Source organism: Glycine max, chromosome 13, assembly GCF_000004515.6.
Source record: "Glycine max cultivar Williams 82 chromosome 13, Glycine_max_v4.0, whole genome shotgun sequence".
NCBI classification, from domain to species: Eukaryota; Viridiplantae; Streptophyta; class Magnoliopsida; order Fabales; family Fabaceae; genus Glycine; species Glycine max.
In genome coordinates this window covers 8,744,456-8,764,817 of record NC_038249.2, presented here as the reverse complement: position 1 = coordinate 8,764,817, position 20,362 = coordinate 8,744,456, and the positions used below count along the sequence as shown (strand labels likewise).

Sequence of the window (20,362 nt, the reverse complement as noted above, 5' to 3'; positions counted from 1 at the left end):
ACATGACACTCCTGCGGTGTGTGGATGCCAGGGAGGCAAATCACATGATCGAGGAAGTCCATGAGGGCTCGTTTGGAACGCACGCCAACGGGCATGCTATGGCCCGGAAGATCCTAAGAGCAGGTTATTACTGGCTTACCATGGAAAGTGATTGTTGTGTCCATGTGAGGAAATGCCACAAATGTCAAGCGTTCGCAGATAATGTCAATGCCCCACCACATCCTCTGAATGTCATGTCCGCCCCTTGTCCTTTCTCCATGTGGGGAATAGATGTCATCGGGGCCATTGAGCCCAAGGCCTCGAATGGTCATCGCTTCATCCTCGTAGTGATAGATTATTTCACCAAGTGGGTCGAGGCGGCTTCCTACACCAGTGTCACGAGGGGTGTAGTGGTCAGGTTCATTAAGAAATAGATCATCTGCCGATATGGTTTGCCAAGGAAGATTATCACAGACAACGGCACCAACCTGAATAACAAGATGATGGGGGAAATGTGCGAGGAGTTTAAAATCCAGCATCACAATTCCACACCCTACCGGCCAAAGATGAATGGAGCCGTGGAAGCGGCCAATAAGAATATCAAAAAGATTATCCAAAAGATGACCGTGTCATACAAGGATTGGCACGAAATGCTCCCATTCGCATTACACGGTTACCGAACTTCAGTGCGAACGTCAACTGGGGCAACGCCGTTCTCATTGGTATATGGGATGGAGGTTGTGTTACCGTTTGAGGTAGAAGTCCCGTCATTAAGGATCTTGGCAGAATCCGGATTAAAGGAATCAGAGTGGGCTCAAACGCGCTATGACCAGCTCAACCTCATTGAGGGTAAGCGCTTAACGGCCATGAGTCATGGGCGTTTGTACCAGCAAAGAATGAAGAGTGCATTCGACAAGAAAGTACGTTTGCGCAAGTTCCATGAGGGAGACCTTGTGCTAAAGAAAATGTCCCATGCTGTCAAGGACAATCGAGGAAAATGAGCCCCGAACTACGAAGGTCCTTTTGTTGTGAAGAGGGCATTTTCCGGAGGAGCCCTGTTGCTTACCAACATGGATGGCGAAGAGCTACCTTCACCCGTGAATTCTGATGTCGTCAAGCGATATTATGCCTAGAATCTGGGGCAATTAAGGATGTCGCTGCATGTTCTTTATCTTTATGCGTTTTCTGGATTTCCCCCAGGGATTTCCCGTCTACTGTATCTCTCGTTACAATCTTTCAAAGAAATGAACGTGGATTCGAGGCTTTAGTCCTCACGTTGGTTTCAAACCTTGCGTTGATTTGTGATCACCTGAGCCCTTCCGCTCGGTTCATGGGATGCCCCAAGCGCTTAATTAAAATTGAACCTAAACCAACTTTCGCTCAAATTTGTTGCATTTGAAAACATTCATGCATACGCATACGCATGCATATTGTTGTGGTAAAACAGGGGCAGGATCATCTTGAGCTACCTTCTGGGGTGGGGACCAAACATGGAAAGCAGAAACCAATCAAGGTAAGACAACGACGCGGTCAAGATTGGCCATACCTGGTTGTTTATTACTTGCAGGTACTTAGGAACGGATGCAAGTGGGGATGCAGTCACAACCGACTGATCGTTGCCCCTTCTCTGCGCTGAACAAGCAGAGAACATCGCTGCAAGACAGCCCCGTATCCTTTGTATTCACAGTTTTCTTTTACTATTTGTTTGTCTTAAAAAGAAAATAATAATAAATAATAAGTCGACGCCTAAATTCTAAACTTAAGTAAGTTCAAGTTAGGCAAGACGCTAACCCATGAGAAAGGAGGGGACATGGTTAATGTTCCCCTCAAAAAAAAAAATGCAGGTTAGCTCGCCTGGGCGAGCCACCCCTGCACCAAAATATAAAAGTGACGAAAGGGGGGGCGTTTTTGCATTCAAAAACTTCTTTTTCCCCCTTTCAAAAGCCATACCCACGGGATTTACGAGTTTGCAGCCCTAGGGTCATCATTCTTCGCATTTTTTGATTTCGTTTTGCGCTTTTGTTCATCACCAACAAGTAAGAATTCCATCCCTAAGCTTTCTAGCTTTTCATTGGTGTATTTTGATCTCCTTTTGGTGCTCTAAAATGTGGGAATGTTCTCAAATATGTGGGGCAATTTTGGTTTGTTTTCTTGCTTGATTGGGTTGAATTGGGGGTTTGTATGAGATGGCCCTAGGCCTATGATGCATTTTGAAGTAATGGGGCATGCCACATTGTCCCCGTTCTCTTGCTATTGATGCCTAAACGCGCGCTCACCAAGTGTTCGGTGAAATGCCTCAATGGCATTAGCGCGTGATTTTTGTAAGGAAACAACCCATGGGGCATTTCGGTTTGCACATATTTTCTATTTTTCGGGGTATGCATTCAGTTTCGAAAGGGCTAGAGTAATTGCCCCACGTATGTCCTAGGCCTAGGAACCAAAGTTTTCATGCAAAAGAACACAAGGGGAGGTCCATATTGGGTAGAGTTACCCTTTTTGGCCAGCAATCAGCTATGAGCCACGCTACAATAATTTCCCTACGCCGAGATGTTTAGGAGTTTTGCTCATCATAAATGTGTAGGTTTAGAATAGGTAGCAAAATACCTTTGGCAATTTACACTTTGGGTGTGGTAGCAAAATACTAGGATATATGTACATATAATCTTTGGTAGTCAAAATGTCTCACAAAAAAATACATATATATTGCATGTTATGTAAAGAAAATACCTTACCAAAAATGCCTTTTAATATGAATGCAATTTTAGTCAGCAAAAGGAAATATACTTGAATTTGCATGCGGCTTTAGGTAGCAAAAACACTTGAATAAAGCATGAAATGTAGCACCTTATTGTGTAGATAGCCAAGATTCATCACAAAGTTTGTATATGCATAGGTATTAGAAACACCAGAATGTGCATGTGTGCAATTTTTGGTAGTCAAAATGCTTTGAGTATGCGTGTGTGTAAATTTAGCCAAGGAAGTACATGTGATGTAGGTAACAAATACACCCCGGAAGTACATATAAATAATCTAGGTGACGAAGGTGCCTTGGTTGTGCGTGGGTGCATTTTTCTTAGTTAGGAGAATATCTTGTGCAAGTGAACGTTCGTAATAAAGTATGTGCATGAGTTTACTCTAAATTTACATTGATGTTTGTGTTTATTAAAGGAGGTTGTATGCCGTTTTTGTTTTAAGAGTAGCATTTCTTGGTAAAACTAACTTTCCAAATGTTTGCCTTCGCAAGAAATGGCCCCGAGGAAGCTTGCCTCAAAGAGGTCCAGGAAGGATAAGGTGGCCGAAGGAACTAGTTCCGCTCCTGAATATGACAGTCACCGCTTTAGGAGCGCTGTACACCAGCAGCGCTTCGAGGCCATCAAGGGATGGTCGTTTCTCCGGGAGCGACGTGTCCAGCTCAGGGACGATGAGTATACTGATTTCCAGGAGGAGATAGGGCACCGGCGGTGGACATCACTGGTTACCCCCATGGCCAAGTTCGATCCAGAAATAGTCCTTGAGTTTTATGCCAATGCTTGGCCAACAGAGGAGGGCATGCGTGACATGAGGTCCTGGGTAAGGGGTCAGTGGATCCTGTTCGATGCAGATGCTATCGGCTAACTCCTGGGATATCCGTTAGTGCTGGAAGAAGGCCAGGAGTGCGAGTATGGCCAGAGGAGGAACCGGTCTGATGGGTTCGATGAGGAGGCTATCGCCCAGACACTATGTATACCGGGGCAGGATTTTGCCCGGACTGCTGCAGGGAGGCGAGTGCGAATCATGCGCACCAACATGACCACCCTGACCCAGATATGGATGACGTTGCTCCTCAGCAACATCCTACCCAGCGATCATAATTCCGACCTCCCTCTGCCGAAGTGTCAGCTGGTGTACGCCATCCTGACACGGATGAGCATCCATGTGGCTCAGTTAATCGCTGATGCCATTTATATTTTTGCAGGTATGGCGCCTACCAGGCACCCTTTGGATCCAAATAAGTCCAACAGGGCCCTGGGATTTCCCTCGCTGATCACAGGACTCTGCCAGTCGTTTGGAGTCCCCGTTGTACCTACCAAGGTAATTCGGCCGCCCATCACTTGGGCTTTTATTGAGAAGTACTGTACCCAGAGACAGGCTCAGGGTGATGCTCCACAGGCTGCAGGCGCGCCACCACCACCTCATGAGGCTGGCCAGGCTGAGTCATTTGACATGGAGCAGTATTTACGACATTTGGTTCGCCAGCAGGCGGCCAACCACCGGGCACATGTACAGACCCATGATTGTCTGTACCATATGAGCCTCAGCATGCAGAGCCAGGGCTTCGCTTCTTTTTCATGCCCTACTCCAGACCAGTTCAGGGTAGAGGTTGCATGGCCCGGAGATTGGCCCGAGGCCCAAGCAGGAGAGGTGCCCCCAGAAGCTCCCGGCGATGGCGAGGAGGCCCACGAAGACGAGGAGATGGCCGATTTGCTTGACTTCTTGGGAGGGAGTGGAGCTACATGACTGGGAGATCCCCAGATTCATGTTTTCTTTCATATTTCTTTTATCATTTTTATGTTATGTTATTTTTTTTGACTTGAGAGACTAATGTTTGTTTTTGTTGCTTCGATTGTCATTTGTACAGCGCATACATTTTTGTTTGGATTGTTGCGTTAGTGTTTATATCATTACTATCAATGATGTTTGAAATTCTGGAACCGTGTAGAGTTCTTCGTTTAGGAACATCGTCAAAAAAATATATATGTAAAACAAACAAAAATCATGATAAAAATAAAAATAAAAATGAACTGAAAAGAAGAGAGCAAGTAAGGAAAGAAGAGAGCAAGTAAGAAAAAAAAGGAAAAAAGAGAGCAAGTAAGAAAAAGAAAAATAAGTTGTCTAGCTGAAAAACCAACATGCTTTTGAAAAGAGATGACTTCCAACTTTTCTTTGAAAAATTCACTGATCATGGCTAGTTTTTGAAAAATGTGTGTACACCTGAAGGGTGAATGCTGTGAAAATTTTCCCGGACGCCCGAAATGGACTCGGATGAATGCACAAATTGATAAAAGAACATATTTTGGAAACATTGGGTTGACTAAAATGGAGGAAATGAATCCTGATCCCTAGCATCACATGACCATAAAAATTTGACACTTGAGTGTCCGCATAGGTGCATGCATGACCAGTTTTGCGTAAAATTTCCAAATCATCATTTTTGCATTTGTGTCATGGAAATAATGTGGGGCATCCCTTTTTATCCTTGAACCAAACCAAACCCTGACATGTATCATGTCTAGCCATTCTACAAGCCTTGAGCCAAAATCCTGACTCGCCATAAACCTTGACCCAGGGTGAGAATGTCAATCCTTACCCTCGAAAGCAAAAAAAAAGAAGGAAAGGAAATTTCCAATCAAAGAGAAAGAAAAGAAGAGGAAAGGAAATTCCCAATCAAAGAGTGGGAGAAAGAAAAAAGAAAAGAAAGAAAATTCCCAACCAAAGAATGGGAGAAAGTAAAAAAGGAAGGAAAGAAAGTTCCTGATCAAAGAAACTAGAAGAAATGTGCAGAAAGGTCTTTTGACCAGACAATATCTAAACAATACAAAATTGTCACCAAATGAACAAAAGGAAGGAAAGGAAACCATGACCTAAAAGTGGTCTTCTCCCTTTAATTGCTAACCAAAATCTTGTGTGCTAGCGACTTTTTCGCCCCGCACTAAACCAAAACAGAAAAGGAAAAAGCCAAAAAAAATCAAAAGCCGAAAAAACCACCAAAAGAACCCGTTTCCAAGGGAAGTCCTATTGATCCATGATCACACATGTAATCTTTGATTTGATAGGAAATGATTTGTAAAATCAAGTCATGACATATCTATAGTTCGGAATTAGGATAAAACACTTACCTATGCGAGATTGATACACTTTGAGTGGATTTCTTCTATTTTTATCGAACCCAGTGTTTCCTCTAAATGGTCATTTAGAAACGAAATGCTAAACATCCAAAATCTCATTTATGGTTATGGGGAGGTTTTCATCAGCAGACTCTCCTTCCCCGGTAGACGCATTGTTTTTCACTCCAAAAAAGCATATGTTGCTCTAATCAGTTGGAATATTTGTCTCTTTGCTAAAGCATGTTTGCATTTTAGTGGAGAAAACACCGAGACTTTTTCAAGTCTCACAAGTTATCCAGAACTACATAGGTCTGAGTTCCTCATTGGAGGATACGTAGGAGCAAGAGCCTCGCTTTTGTCGACCACACCACCTTTTGTTGCCATGGCCCAAGAGCTGGTAACCCGCGGAGACACCTTACAGTTATCCGCACCTCGTCATTCAGTGACCCCAAGTGTGATTGATGAGCAGAGGCCAATATGGTCATCTGCGCCCTTTCCGGAGATGTCAACATCTTCCGGTGGAGACTTTTTCAAGTCTCACAAGTTATCTAGAACTACGTAGGTCTGAGTTCCTCATTGGAGGATACGTAGGAGCAAGAGCCTTGCTTTTGTCGGCCACCCCACAATCTCTGTCATACTGACCCTGAGGTCATGTGACATGCGGAGACAAAATTTGGTCATTCCGCACCCCTTTGCCATTCAGACACAGTCGTGTCCGATGGCATGCAGAGACAAAATTTGGTCATTCTGCACCCTTTTGTCATCCAGAGGCAGCGGGCCCGATGACATGCGGAGACAAAATTTGGTCATTCCGCACCCCTTTGCCATTCAGACACAGTCGTGTCCGATGGCACGCAGAGACAAAATTTGGTCATTCTGCACCCTTTTGTCATCCAGAGGCGGCAGGCCCGATGACATGCGGAGACAAAATTTGGTCATTCCGCACCCCTTTGCCATTCAGACATAGTCGTGTCCGATGGCACGCAGAGACAAAATTTGGTCATTCTGCACCCTTTTGTCATCCAGAGGCGGCGGGCCCGATGACATGCGGAGACAAAATTTGGTCATTCCGCACCCCTTTGCCATTCAGACACAGTCCTGTCCAATGGCACGTAGAGACAAATTATGGTCATTCTGCACCCTTCGTCAATCGCGGCCGACAAGCCCGTTGACACGCGGAGATTTACATCATCTTCCGCACTCACAAGATCTGTCATACTGACTCTTGAGTCACGCTGACGGGCGGAAATACCCGAGTGGTTATCCGTATAAACATTCTTTTGCTATCTGTAAGACAGAACGCTTGATAGCATGCAGAGACTGACATCGTCTTCTGCACCTTTTGTTCCCTCGGGAACAACAAGTCATTTGCATGCGGAGATTTTATGGTCACCCGCGACTCTCGTCAATCGAGAGGAACGAAATTAGTGTCTTATCTTTACTTTCCTTTTATCTCCAATAAAAGACAAGTAAAGAGGGGCAACTGTCATACCCTAATTTCGTCCGGGGACCTTTGCTTGATGACATGCGACCTTTGTTTGGTCCTTGTAAGGTGCTTGGCACCCATCATTAGGCAATTTGTGAAATTCTGGGACATGCCGGAAAACAAAAGAAAATATTGATGCACAATCTGTAAGGTTCCGTGACACACCGAAAATCAAATGGAAGCATCGTTGCATAATTAGTGACGTTCCGTAACATTCCGTAAGTCAAAAAGGGGATGATTATGTAATCCGCAAGGTTTCGTAATATTACGGAAAGAAAACAAGTATCGTTACGAAATTCGTAAGTTTCCGTAACTTTACGAAAAAAGAATCACCAAAAAAAAGCAGAGGGGGTGTACTTAGTAAAAATGGGGGTGCAAATAGCAACCAGGCCCACTTGGGCCCTCCAGAAGATTCCTCCAGAAGGCTGTTGCTTCTGGAGGAAGCAACCCTGCTCGCCTGGGCGAGCTGGGCGGCAAGCATCTCCCCTATTTTGCTATAAATAGGGGAGGAAGTGAGAAGGAAAAGGGTTCAGCCCCTTAGGCACTTCTCTCTCTTTCGAATTTGCTTGGAAAAATTGTTTGCGTGAAGAAAATCTAAGCCGAGGCGCTTCCGAAACGTTTCCGTGAAGAATTTTGCAAAGGTTTCGACCGTTCTTCGACATTCTTCATTCGTTCTTCGATCTTCAACGGGTAAGTACCTCGAACCAAGCTTTTCGATTCATTCTATTTACCCGTAGTGGTCCACATTGTGTTTTGTGTATTTCTATTCTTGTTTCATTTACTTTTTTATACCCCCTCTTGACGTGCTTAAGCCATTTTACTTAAGTCATTTCTCGCTTAACCTAAAAATAAAATAAGTTTCCACCGATCGTTTGAATTGTATTATCCGTTAACTTCGATTAAAATGAATTCCGACCGTTCGGTCGTGCCATAACCACGTTGGAAATCAAAAAAGAGGTAAAATAATAATATAATAATAAAAAAATACCTTTTAGTAAAATAAAGCGAAAAATCAATTGGACGTTTTCTCTTTGGGATTTCTCATTCTTAATTGAATTGACTAATAACTAAAGTGAAACTAAGGCTAAAATCAACTCGCCTAGTCAAGCTCGTCCATAAAAATAGGTTTTGAATTTTATCATTTAAAACTTCTTACTAAGTAAAAAAGGAATCACTTGATAAAAAAGAACTACGTAGGTCTGATTTCCTCATCGCAATTGAGGAATACGTAGGAGCAAAGGGCAACACCCTTGTCGACCACAAAAAGAGAAAAAATATAAAAAGGGTATAAAGGATATAAGGACATAAAAAGGGAACGTAAAACTCAAAGTCATGTTTGCACATTCGATTAAAGGCTGCCGTCCCTTGTGACGGACGTGTGGGGTGCTAATACCTTCCCCGTGCGTAAATACAACACCCGAACCTTTCACTTAAAAGTTCGTAGATCGCGTCTTTTCCGATTTTTCCGACGTTTTCCTCAAATAAACGTTGGTGGCGACTCCGCGCGTATTCCTTTCGTGGAACACGCATCCCGCGAGTCACACGTCGCCCTCCCGCCGAAGGGTAGGTTGCGACATTAATGTAGAAGATGATGATTCATACATTGATACTTATGTTAGTCCTTTGTCCACACAAATGACTCCTAACGTCATCGAAGAAGAAGAAGAAGCTGACGACGTTCATGCTAATCGTAATGATCAGGATAAAGGAAAATTAATTAACATCGTCTAATGTAATTTTCTAATTATGTATTTCATTTCGGTACATTCATTTACATAACTAATTTAGTTTTTTTGATAATGTTAGCTAACTCAAGTTTTTTTCTTTACAGGCCCATGGCTACTCCACCTGCCTCGCCTCCTCCTCCTCCTCCTCCTCCTCCTCCTCCTTCTCCTCCTCTTGCAGTAGCATCAACGTCTCTGTCTACCTTGAAGCGGACACGCAAAGCCACACGGCTATGATCCTTGGCCACTAGACCACCTAGGGTAGAGAGACCGGTGGTCCACGTCGATCTTGCGACCGGAAAGGCTGACGGTCTCCACAAGAAGAAATTAAGAACATATTTAGGGATTGTCGCTTGTGATAAGGTCGACGAGACATACGAGACTTGGAAGGAAGTTCCTGCTGCTCAGAAGGATTTGATATGGGAGGATATTCAGGTATTTTAGTTTTCATCTTTCATTTTCTTTTTTAGCCAAAATTTATAATTTACTAACAATAAAGCCTAATTTATTGTTTGTCAGGCTGAATTTGATATCCCTAAAGCTTCTGACGGTAGGAAAAAGAAGAAAGTACTTCAAAATGTCGGCGAGCAGTGGAGACAGTTTAAATATGATTTGATGACAAAATGGGTACTTGCAGCCGACTAGGACAGTGTGGACGACACTGTTTGTGAAAAATACAACATTAGTAAGGAGAAATGGGCCCAGTTTTGTCAAACCCGCTGAGACCCCTCGTGGGAGGTATGTACTTTGTCATTTTAATTGTTTTCCACTAAAAATTTAGTTCTTATAATACATTGTAGTAATCATTTTCATTAATGTTCGATTTTTGCAGGATGTGCGGAAAAAGGCACAGGCCATCCAGAAGCAAAACACCGCCCCCCACGTGTTGTCTCATGGGGGTTATGAATATTTAGAATAGAAGCTGATGGCTGAGAAGACAAAGAAAAAACTGGAGGAGGCTGCTCAATCCGTAAGCACTGAGGGCGTGATTGACCCTCCATCTCCCATCAGACGACACGTGAAGTGGAAGATGGCCCCCATTAAGAAAACTAGGCAAATGACGTCTGAGGCAGCAAAGGAAATTGCTGAGAAGATTGTAAGTCATTTTCAATTAAGAATTGTAATTATCTTTGTTTATTCTGTGAATGACTAAACAAATATGTGTTATGTATAGGATTCTTTGGAGGAGCAGGCGTCACAGGGTTCGTTTGTCCCACATGGACGTCGGGATCTCTTGACTGCTGCCGTTGGGCGACCAGAACACCCTGGCCGTGTACGTGCTGTTGGAGCCGGTGTGACCATAAAGCAATACTTTGGATTGGCTCCACGAACCTCCCGCAGTTCTTCCTCCATGGCTTCCAAAGAACTCGAGCAGCTAACTCAACAAATCAGGGACCAACTGGAGGAGTCGATCACAAAAAAAGTGACTCGGCAGCTGATGTTATCCTTTAGCTAGATGCAATCCTAGTTGCAATCACAAATCCAATCACAGGGACTTGCACTGCCTCTGGAGCCTGAGGTTGGTACCTCAGCTGCTCGTGTCAGCACAAAGGGGAGTTGTGTTGATCTCTCACCGACCGATCCAGACACGGGCGACTCAGACAAATGCAGGTTGTACATCGAAGAAAATCCTTTCTGCCTGGTTGCCCTAGGAAGAGTTTATGAGGGATCCACAGCAGTTCACAACATCCCTTTGTTGCATGGTCAAGTGAAGGTTGGTGTTGAGGAGGTTAAAGATGCAGAGGCTCCCATTCATGTACCCATTGACGAGGTTATTTTAGTGGGGCAGACACTTAACACTTTCCGTGCTTGGCTGACACATCTCGTGAAACATTTATCACAACAGGTATTTTACTCACATTATATGCTTATTTTTTTCAATTGAATTGTTCACTATAATTAAATTATGTTAATTAACTATGTTGGATAAACAAGCAGTTGTGTCTCCTGCAAAACCTCCAGATAGGCCGGATCATGAGGTCGATGATCCCCTATATTTGATGACATTGACCATCCCACAACTTTTTTTGAAGCCTCTCCAGGTTATGTGGGATGCTACCGTGTTCAGGGTGTTTAATGAACATTTCCCGTTGTACATAAAGCACGAAGATCTCTTTGAAATTGCACACGGTGGTCAATGTCTCAACATATCTGTTATACAGTTGTGGAATTTGTAAGTCAATTTAGATTATTGTTAATTACCTTAGTTATTGTTTTAAATTCATACATAATTAACTTTGTCTTAACAACAATAGGCATCAGACTGAGACAAGTATGCGAGCAGGGAATTCCGATGTGTATGGATTCCTCGAGCCATAGTCCATTCAGAGATCTGGGCAATCACAATTTGAATCAGAAAGTTACATGAAGAGTTGGATGCAGAGTTCAAAACGCAATGTCTACCTTGGAGTCTACCTGAATGAACAACTGAATTTAAATAATGTATAATACTACAATAACCCATATTGGTTTCCACTGCAGCACACACTGGCAAATGGTTGTCATTTTGCCTAAGGAAAATATTGTTGTCTGGTTTTGTTCCTTGCATAACAGGCCAGACAACTACCTTAAAGGAATAATTAACAGGTCAGTGTTGTTTTTCAATACATTTGCATTAGCATAACTCAACAACATCAAAATTTTAATGTTCCTTGTATTCAACGATGCTTTGAAAGGACTTGATGATACTCCACAACCTAAATCCAAGGCTGGTGCTAGGTGGATTGTTGTTAAGGTACGTGATTTAAATAAAACTTCTACTTATATATATTTTATGTGTGTGTACACTAATTGTAGTTAGCGTTTAATATCCAAATTTCATTATGTATTTAGTGTAATAGACAAAAAGGAATCACTGAGTGCAACTATTACGTCATATACTGGATGTCCACGATAATCTTAGGAACTTTCAGGAATAATTGGGAAACGGTAATTGTTTATTTCAAACAAAGTTGATTTTCTTATCATTGGTATTACATTAATAACTTATGTTTTATTTGATCATGCAGTATTTTAATGATGTTAGACCATTGGAAGCAGAGAGATTGAAGGCGCTTCACATTCAGTGGGCACAATATTATCTCAAAGTTAGAAATCAAACTTAGGATGTTAGGGAACTATGTAACTTTAGGTTACTTAATTAGTTTACTAGCTTGCATTACATTTCTTACAATTACTGTTTCATTTTAACATTGAATATTCTTTGTTGATAGTTATTAATAAATTATTTATTCATAGTTATCATTTGATCTTTTACAATTGATAGTTTACTAGCTAGCTTTCTACTAAAACCGGTTTGAAAACAGAATGCCAATGATATATTCTGTGTTGTGTGGTCTGATTTTAAATTTACAGGTTAAATTTTGGATTTTTTTGTAAAAATAGAGTATTTTAAAAAAAATTTCTCATAACTTAAAAAACCGATGTTAATATCAAAAAACATTATCATCGATTTTTGTAAAAAAACCGATGTTAACTTATACGTTAACATCAGTTTCTGTTAAAAATCAATGTTAACATAAAAAATGTTAATATCGATTTTTGTAAACAAAAACCGATGTTAACGTATAAGTTAACATCGGTTTTTTTACTTAAATTGATGTTAACGTTAACATCGGTTTTTTTTTTATAGAAAATCGATGTTAATGTATAAGTTAACATCGGTCTTGTATAAAAATTGATGTGAACTGTCAATATTCATACATTTTTTTGATGTAATTTTTATTATATAACATCGGTTGTTTAAATAAATAACCGATGTTGTCAATGTTACGTTAACATCGGTTTAAAAAAAAACTGATGTTAACGATAATATTTTCAACATCGGTACTTTCAACATCGGTTAAAAATTGATGTAAAAAGTCATAAATAACCAATGTAAAAAATATATTTTTTAATAGTGAATATATTAATTGAAGAATTTTAAATAGATAAAAATAAAATTTTGTGTTTGAAATATTTCATAATTCCATGTAAAGATGATAGATAGTTCGTTACCACCATCAATTTGGTTCAAACATTCAAAGAATTTTGTCATATGATGCCAAAAGGTCTAGGTAGGAGTGAATTATACTTCTTACGATGCCAACCATTGTAAAGGGTTTGATTGATAACCATAATTTTATACATATATATGATATTGGATTTAAAACCTATGTCAAATTGTTTCCTCTATCACGTCAAGTCTTAAAAATAAGAATATTTTTTTCCTATTTTATATCTTCTTTTTAATTAGATTTTCTTAAAAAAATTTATCCACTCATTATTTGTTGTTCTGAACTAAAAGTACAACAAAATGAGAAGAGTTTTATATGTAAACTTTAATACTATAAACAAATTGACTTTGTAACTTTCTTGCTAGTTTCATTTTTTTATTAATTCAATTGCTAGATTCTTAACGCGTCTTCCGAAATGTCAACTGGATTTCGCAGTTCAGAATCTCATCTATAGTCATTTATTTTTGGTAACTTAAGAAATGATCCTTTTCTACTTTTTTATTTTACTTATTATTTTCATTTACTGAAATTCAAAACTTCCAATTTATTGAAATTTTAAAAACCTGACAATTTATTAATTAAAAATACTCTTTTTATTTTAAAAACAAAACAATTTGTTAATTTAAATAAATGATTTTTTAATTTCAAATACTGATAAGTAATATAAAAAAAATCATTTTTCAATGAAAGAGATGGAGAAGAAAGGAAAAAAGAAAATATGTATGGTATTTTTTTTCTTTTAAAAAATCAGAAACAAAAAAAACCATGCATGTCTTTGTTTAAGAAAAAAATGTAAAATGATGGTCGGAGGAAAAAAAGCCTACATTGATCTATTTATTTAATGACAGGTAATATGTTTCATATATTGCCAAACTATAATAGAACTTAATTTGGAAACAATTTAATTGACCTTTTTATATTTATAGTAATAATTGTAAATGACATTTATTTTAGTCCTTGAAGTTCAAATTAAATTATTGCCCATTTTTTATCCTAATTTTAACATAATATATAATATGGAATTATGCTCTAAACAAAATCTGTAATTAATATGATTTTATCATCCTAAAAAATATTTTCAATTAATGTTAATATGTCTTAATTTAAAATATTTTTTATACATAATATAATTCAAATTAATTAACATTAAGTTAGCTTAAAATAATGAATTAACATTAATTTCATCACGAGTAAAAACATATTTTAACATGATAAAAATCTCATGGTAAACTTAACGTTATTTTATTGTCCTAAATTTTAGTATAACAAAAAAAGTAATAAAATAATTGTGTACACATATTTAATAACAATCATTGTAAAGTATACAATAATTCATCATACTATGAAACTAAAATATACACCAAATAGAACTTATATAAAAAAATAAAATAAAAATAAAATTCATATAATGTTAGTGTAAAAATGTAATTACAAACATTCTAAAATTTTAAAAATTAAAAATTATATTATAAGATATACATAAAGTTAGTTAAGAAAGAGCACAAGACATTCTCATTTTACAACGAATTGCAAAACATTCTAATCCAATAAAGATTTAGAGATCAAAATTATCCATAGAAAATAGGACCACAAAACAAATCAATAACACACAATAATGTAACATCAACACCCCAAACAAAATATGTATTACCTCTCGATACATGGAATGCAAAAAATTCCTCCTCTAATGGAAACACTAAATTTGTACACTTCAAGAGAATTTGAAATCTGGAAATAAACTCAAAATATAAGATTACAATACAAATTAATAAGTTTAGAATAAGAAAGGAATTTCAGAACGGAATAATATGAAAGTAATGATAACGAAACCATTATTTTAGAAGAGATGAAACAATTTATTTATCTATTAGCGGATTGCAGATTAAATAGAGCAGCAACATCCTTAATTATTATAAACATGCCATTAGTATGCTTATTAAACAAAACAACACTAGTATCATTTTAAAAAAAATCCTTCGTTAATTATAAAAAATAAAGCTGCTATGGGTTCGATATTAAAGCAGATAATCTGAACCCATTCTATTAAGAAATCATCCTATTTGCTGAAAACTCCATTCTATTAAGAAACCATCCTATTTACTGAAAAATAAATTGTTAAAATTTTTCAGGATCACTCAAGTTTATATAGTTAATGTTTTTTTAATGTAATTGAATAATTAATAAATGCTAGTTAATTGAAAAATGGATGCACAAACAAATTTTAAAAAATGACCCTGTTTTGGGTAAGATAAACTTTCCTTTTTAACATATTAAAACTGTTACTTTTATTCGTATAAAGATTTGTCTATATACTATATATACTGAATAAAAAACAAAATTTGAATAAAAAATATACTATATATAACTTTGATAATATGAACATTAATTACTGATTGTTCATATATATTAGTCCGTTTATTATATTTTAGTCCATCTAATAAAATTAATTTATAGAAATTATGCTAATAAATAAATTTAAAATTGTTACTTATCAATTTAAAAGAAAATATTAAATTAAATTCTTCTTTTTAATTCTTCATTTATAAATATAAAATTAAGTTAAGTATTTTAATTAATCGAATTAATTATTAATATAAAATTAATTACACATTTCTAATATATTTTGAATTTTTTTCTTTTTCCTTTAAATTCTTTGTTTCTTTAATTATTATTTATTCGTTAATTTAAATTTAAATCATTTTAAATTTATGATGATAATAATGAAATTTGCTTGCTTTTAATTTCATTCAATTATTTAATTTAGAAAATGAGAAAGAAAATAAAATTCAATTCAATTTAAATATAATAAAATAAAATTATATAGTTATCTCAAATTGATTATCAATTCTAAATTTTAATCCATAAGAATTCTAGTAAATCATTTTGAATTAACAACATGAATAATAAATAAATAAGTAAATAATATGATCATAAATTATTATTTTAATATGTAAATAATTTCAATGGAAATTTGATATTTAGGTTAAAAGTAATGATCCATTTTAAATTTAAAATCACATTAACTAATTTAATTATCTAATTTAAAATAATTTTATATGAACCAAATTGTTGCTTCTGTGATTATTTGATGCAAGCTAATATCTTACAATATATTAATAATGAGGACAGTGATTTATTTGTAATAATTTATATTTTTCGGAAATAGTTATTCAAAATAGAAACAACATATTTATGATTTTGTTTCTGTGTAATGATAACCTTTATTAAAAATCCTATAAAAAAATTAAGATTCAAAATTTAAATGATCTCGACAAACTGTAACTATTTAAAACATGTTAAATGAGAAATTTTAGTGGATTCCGAACTTTTTAAAATATTTTCAAATTTATAGATATAGATTTCTTTGTTCTTTATTTTTTCATTAATCATCAGTTTTTTTTTTTCGTTTAAAATGTTAGTTCAATATAATGCAATCATCCAGTGTTATTAAAACCAATTTGCCTTGGCCAGTCCCACTGGAACGCTTGTCCGGCCGAGCACACTATTAGATCGGAGATGCACATGAACACAAGCTAATATCTTAGTAGCACCAATGTTCTCTGCTTCTTCTTCCAGGGTTTCTTGATCACTTGGCCTTATTTTGTCAAAGAAGTTGGCATGGGTTGAGGAATTATATGGGTCCACACCAACCCACCCCAAGTTGTGGTTTATTCCAACATGGCCACTGCTATCCCCAGCTGATATTGAGCAGTCCTAATAAGAAATTAATTAAAAGGATTCAAAACAAAATGAATTAATTAAGAATTAATCAAACACTTAATTATGAAATGATTTGTAAATCTACTTATAAGCTAGTGAACTCCTTGTTCGAACTTTGGATACTCCCTCTCTCTCAAGAGAAATGTATAAGTTTTATTCATGAAATGTTTTCCTTTATATACATTGCTTTGTCGTTATAGAAGAGAGTCAAGAGACCAGTGGGGTTCTTCCTTTTATGGAAGTTTCAAGGATTGAATAGTGTAAAAGACTGATTGTCGCTCCGTTTTGTTCTTAAATAATATATCGTGGGTATATTGTAGACTATCACTTACTTGTGCACTACACATGTCATGGATCATGGATATTGCTTTCCATTTCAATGCATCCCAAAGTTACATACATGGTCACTAAGCAATGATAAAAGAGAATATATATAGATAGGAATTCATATTAAATTGGGAGAGAGGGTATAATTTTTTTTATATATAACATCTCTCATGTCCATAAAAACCAAATTAGGCCCCTCCAAGTTCGTCCAACAACTCACCCTCCAAGTCTACACAAAACTGTCATGCTTCATCCTTCTTCTTCACTAACAAAACTGGCGAAGAAAATGGGCTTGAATTTGGTTGAATGAAACCTTTCGCAAGCATGACAGTCACCTGGTCTTCGATCTCTTGTTTCTGATAGTAGGGATATCTATAGGGTTTCACATTCATTGGGGCCGAGTTGAGTAGAAGGGTAATGGAGTGATCTGTCAGCCGTGAGGGTGGTAGGGTTGTGAGTGGCTAGAATAATGAAGAGTATTTGGTGGTTAAAGAGGTGATTTTTGGTAAGGTTGGTTTCGTGGAAGGCAACTGAGGGCATGATTCCACGCGAATATGAAAGTAGGTGTTGGAAGGGTTCGTATGAAGGAGACGACGTAACTGGGAAGGGGAAACAGGTTCCACGTCTTTCTCGCAGTCACCATGCAATTTGACTAGCTTATCGCTTGTAATGAACTTCATGTTCAATGAAGTGTAATCTGTGAGCATTGGTCCCAGGGTTTTAAGCCACTACACCCCTAGCACGACGTCAGCGCCACATAAATGTAGGATGTGAAAGTCAATAGTGAAGGAGTGCCTTTGAATTTGTATTGTAACGGCCGTACAAAGCTGATGACAACGGATCTCGTCTTCGCTACCCACAGTAATTCGAAGTGGAGCTATCTCCTGTGGTGAGAGACCTAATGTCGTTACGACACAGTGATGGAGGAAGTTATGCGTATTGCCTCCATCAATCAGTATACTGACATGATGCTTGTCAATGAGCCCCTTCATATGTAAAGTTTCAAGCGCTGAGTGGCCTGATAAGGCATGCAAACTGAGCTGTGCCGGAGGAGGTTCAGGGAGTAAATCAGAGGTTGGCGATGGTGATCATGGTGGGACCACCTCCGATGCGAGCTCTTAACAATGAGGGTGAGTACTTGTGACCTTGAGAAAACTTCTCGTCACAATGGAAGCATAACCTCTTCTCACGATGGACCGCGAGCTCTTCTAGTGTGAAACTCTTAAAAGGAATGGAGGGAGCTGAGGTTCTTTGAGGAGTAGGTAATAGTGGTGGCGTGGGGTTGACTGAAGTTGATTGTGTGGCTATGGTTGTTGCGGTGGCCGGTTGAAAACGATGTGTAGGTGGCCTGCGTGCATCGAGGAGGTTCTCCTCCTGTAAGCGAGCATAAGCAACTGCTTGAGCCAAGGAGATAGGTTGTAGGACTTGCACCTCCTGGCGAATGGCAAGACTCAACCCCGAAATAAAGTAACTCAACACAAATGGTGCTGGTAGTCCCACTATACGATTTGCCAGAGACTCAAATTCGGACAAATAAGCGCTTACCGATGAACATTGTTGAAGCTTACACAACGAACATGTGGAATCCTTATATGTAGATGAAGCAAAACGAGAGTGCAAAGCATAGAGAATCGCTGACCACGAAGAGAGCTGCGCATTACGGTGCATCCATTGGAACCACGCGAGAGATGATCCTTCCATATAGAATGAAGCAATTGTCAAGCATTCCTGATTAGGCGTGGAGTGATACTTGAAAAATTGCATGATCTTGAAGGTCCAACCGGTTGGATCGGAGCCATCAAATCAAGGCGCGTCAAGCTTCATACGATGATAAAGTTCCGACGACGGTGATGCCACAGGTCTCACCGAGGACGATGGAGGTGTCTGTGGAGGTTGCTGGTTAGCTTCAAGTTGCGACATGCGATGAAGAAGATCATCAATTTTTGAATTCATGGAGAGCTGAGAGGCTGTGAGTTTCACAATGGCATCTTCCAGGCGATCTGCAGAAGCTTTAGAACGAGTTGCATCCACCATTGTTGTGCAATGAAAGCACCCAATGTTACACTTGGTTTTCGAGGACCAAGAAGCCTCTGGAATGTAGAGAGAGAATGATTGAACTTATGTATTTTTATTTCCTTCAATGAGTTATTACAAGGTTTTTATATGACTAGGGAACATGGCCCAACAATCCTAACAGAATGAGTTCTCTTACAGCGAATATCCTAACCGCATCGAGAATATTCTACAAATCCTAACAAAATGGGTTCAGAGCTTTACACGCCATGCATAGCAGCCTGCATGACTATCTATCCATTTCGTACGTAGTCCTCCAAATAGATGGGTATCGCCTTCTTTCTCTTGGGCCTAGCTTCACTCTCTTCTTGCTGCTTCTTTGCTAGTTGCAGGCCCCTAGTATTATTCATAGCAGGAGTCATCTTAATTAACTTACCCTAAAACTTTTCTCCATGGGCATAGAACCATACCCATAATTCCGCATCCGTCCCACAATAACCATCTCAACAAAAGATGATGCCGAAGAGATCCCTACATACACAAACATGGCCACAATATAAGAATAAGACATATTTAATTTAGTTATCCTAAAAGGAAAGTTAAGAAAATAATTTGAGAGATAAGAAGTGAGAGAGGTAAATAAGTATATGGTTGGTTTGGTTAACCTACCTGCAATAGAAGAGATGTTACAATACTTGGTGGTGTGAATGGGATCAACTAGATCAAGTTTCAAAGCAGCAGAAGGATTAGTTGGGGTCTTTGCATGGGGACATTATTATGATTATGATCCGAGGTGAACCTTTTCTTCTGCCTTTCTCGAGCTTTGTGGTTCTAGAACCAATACAAGACATTCTTGCCTTCAATCTTACCGTACTGCCTCAACCTTGCAGAGATCCTCTGAATCTGCTCTGCACTCAGGGATCCAATTCCATTGTTGTAGTAAAGTGTAATTCCCACCCACTTGTCATTCTCAACAAACAAAACAAAACACTTATCCCAACCCATAATATAAAGCATTTGTCTCTGTTGTTTGTGAACTATAATGACTTATGTATTTGTTCTCTAATCTCAAAGTTCAATGCACATGTACCTCAGTTAAATTAATATTGTAACAACTAAAGTGCTCTTCACATAGCTGCAAATCCAGTTTTTCACAAACACGCCAAACACTTGGAAATTGATTGCCATCATGTTGTTGGTGAAAACACACAAGTTGGTATCCCACGCATTTTACCTGTTCCATCTCAAGCTTAG

General features: G+C 38.1%; 1 pseudogene; it reads right to left on the bottom strand.

Annotated features, from left to right (window-relative positions):
* Positions 1 to 16,495: 16,495 nt before the first annotated feature.
* Positions 16,496 to 20,113, bottom strand: LOC100811266 (protein WUSCHEL-like; annotated as a pseudogene).
* Between the last annotated feature and the right edge of the window lie 249 nt (positions 20,114 to 20,362).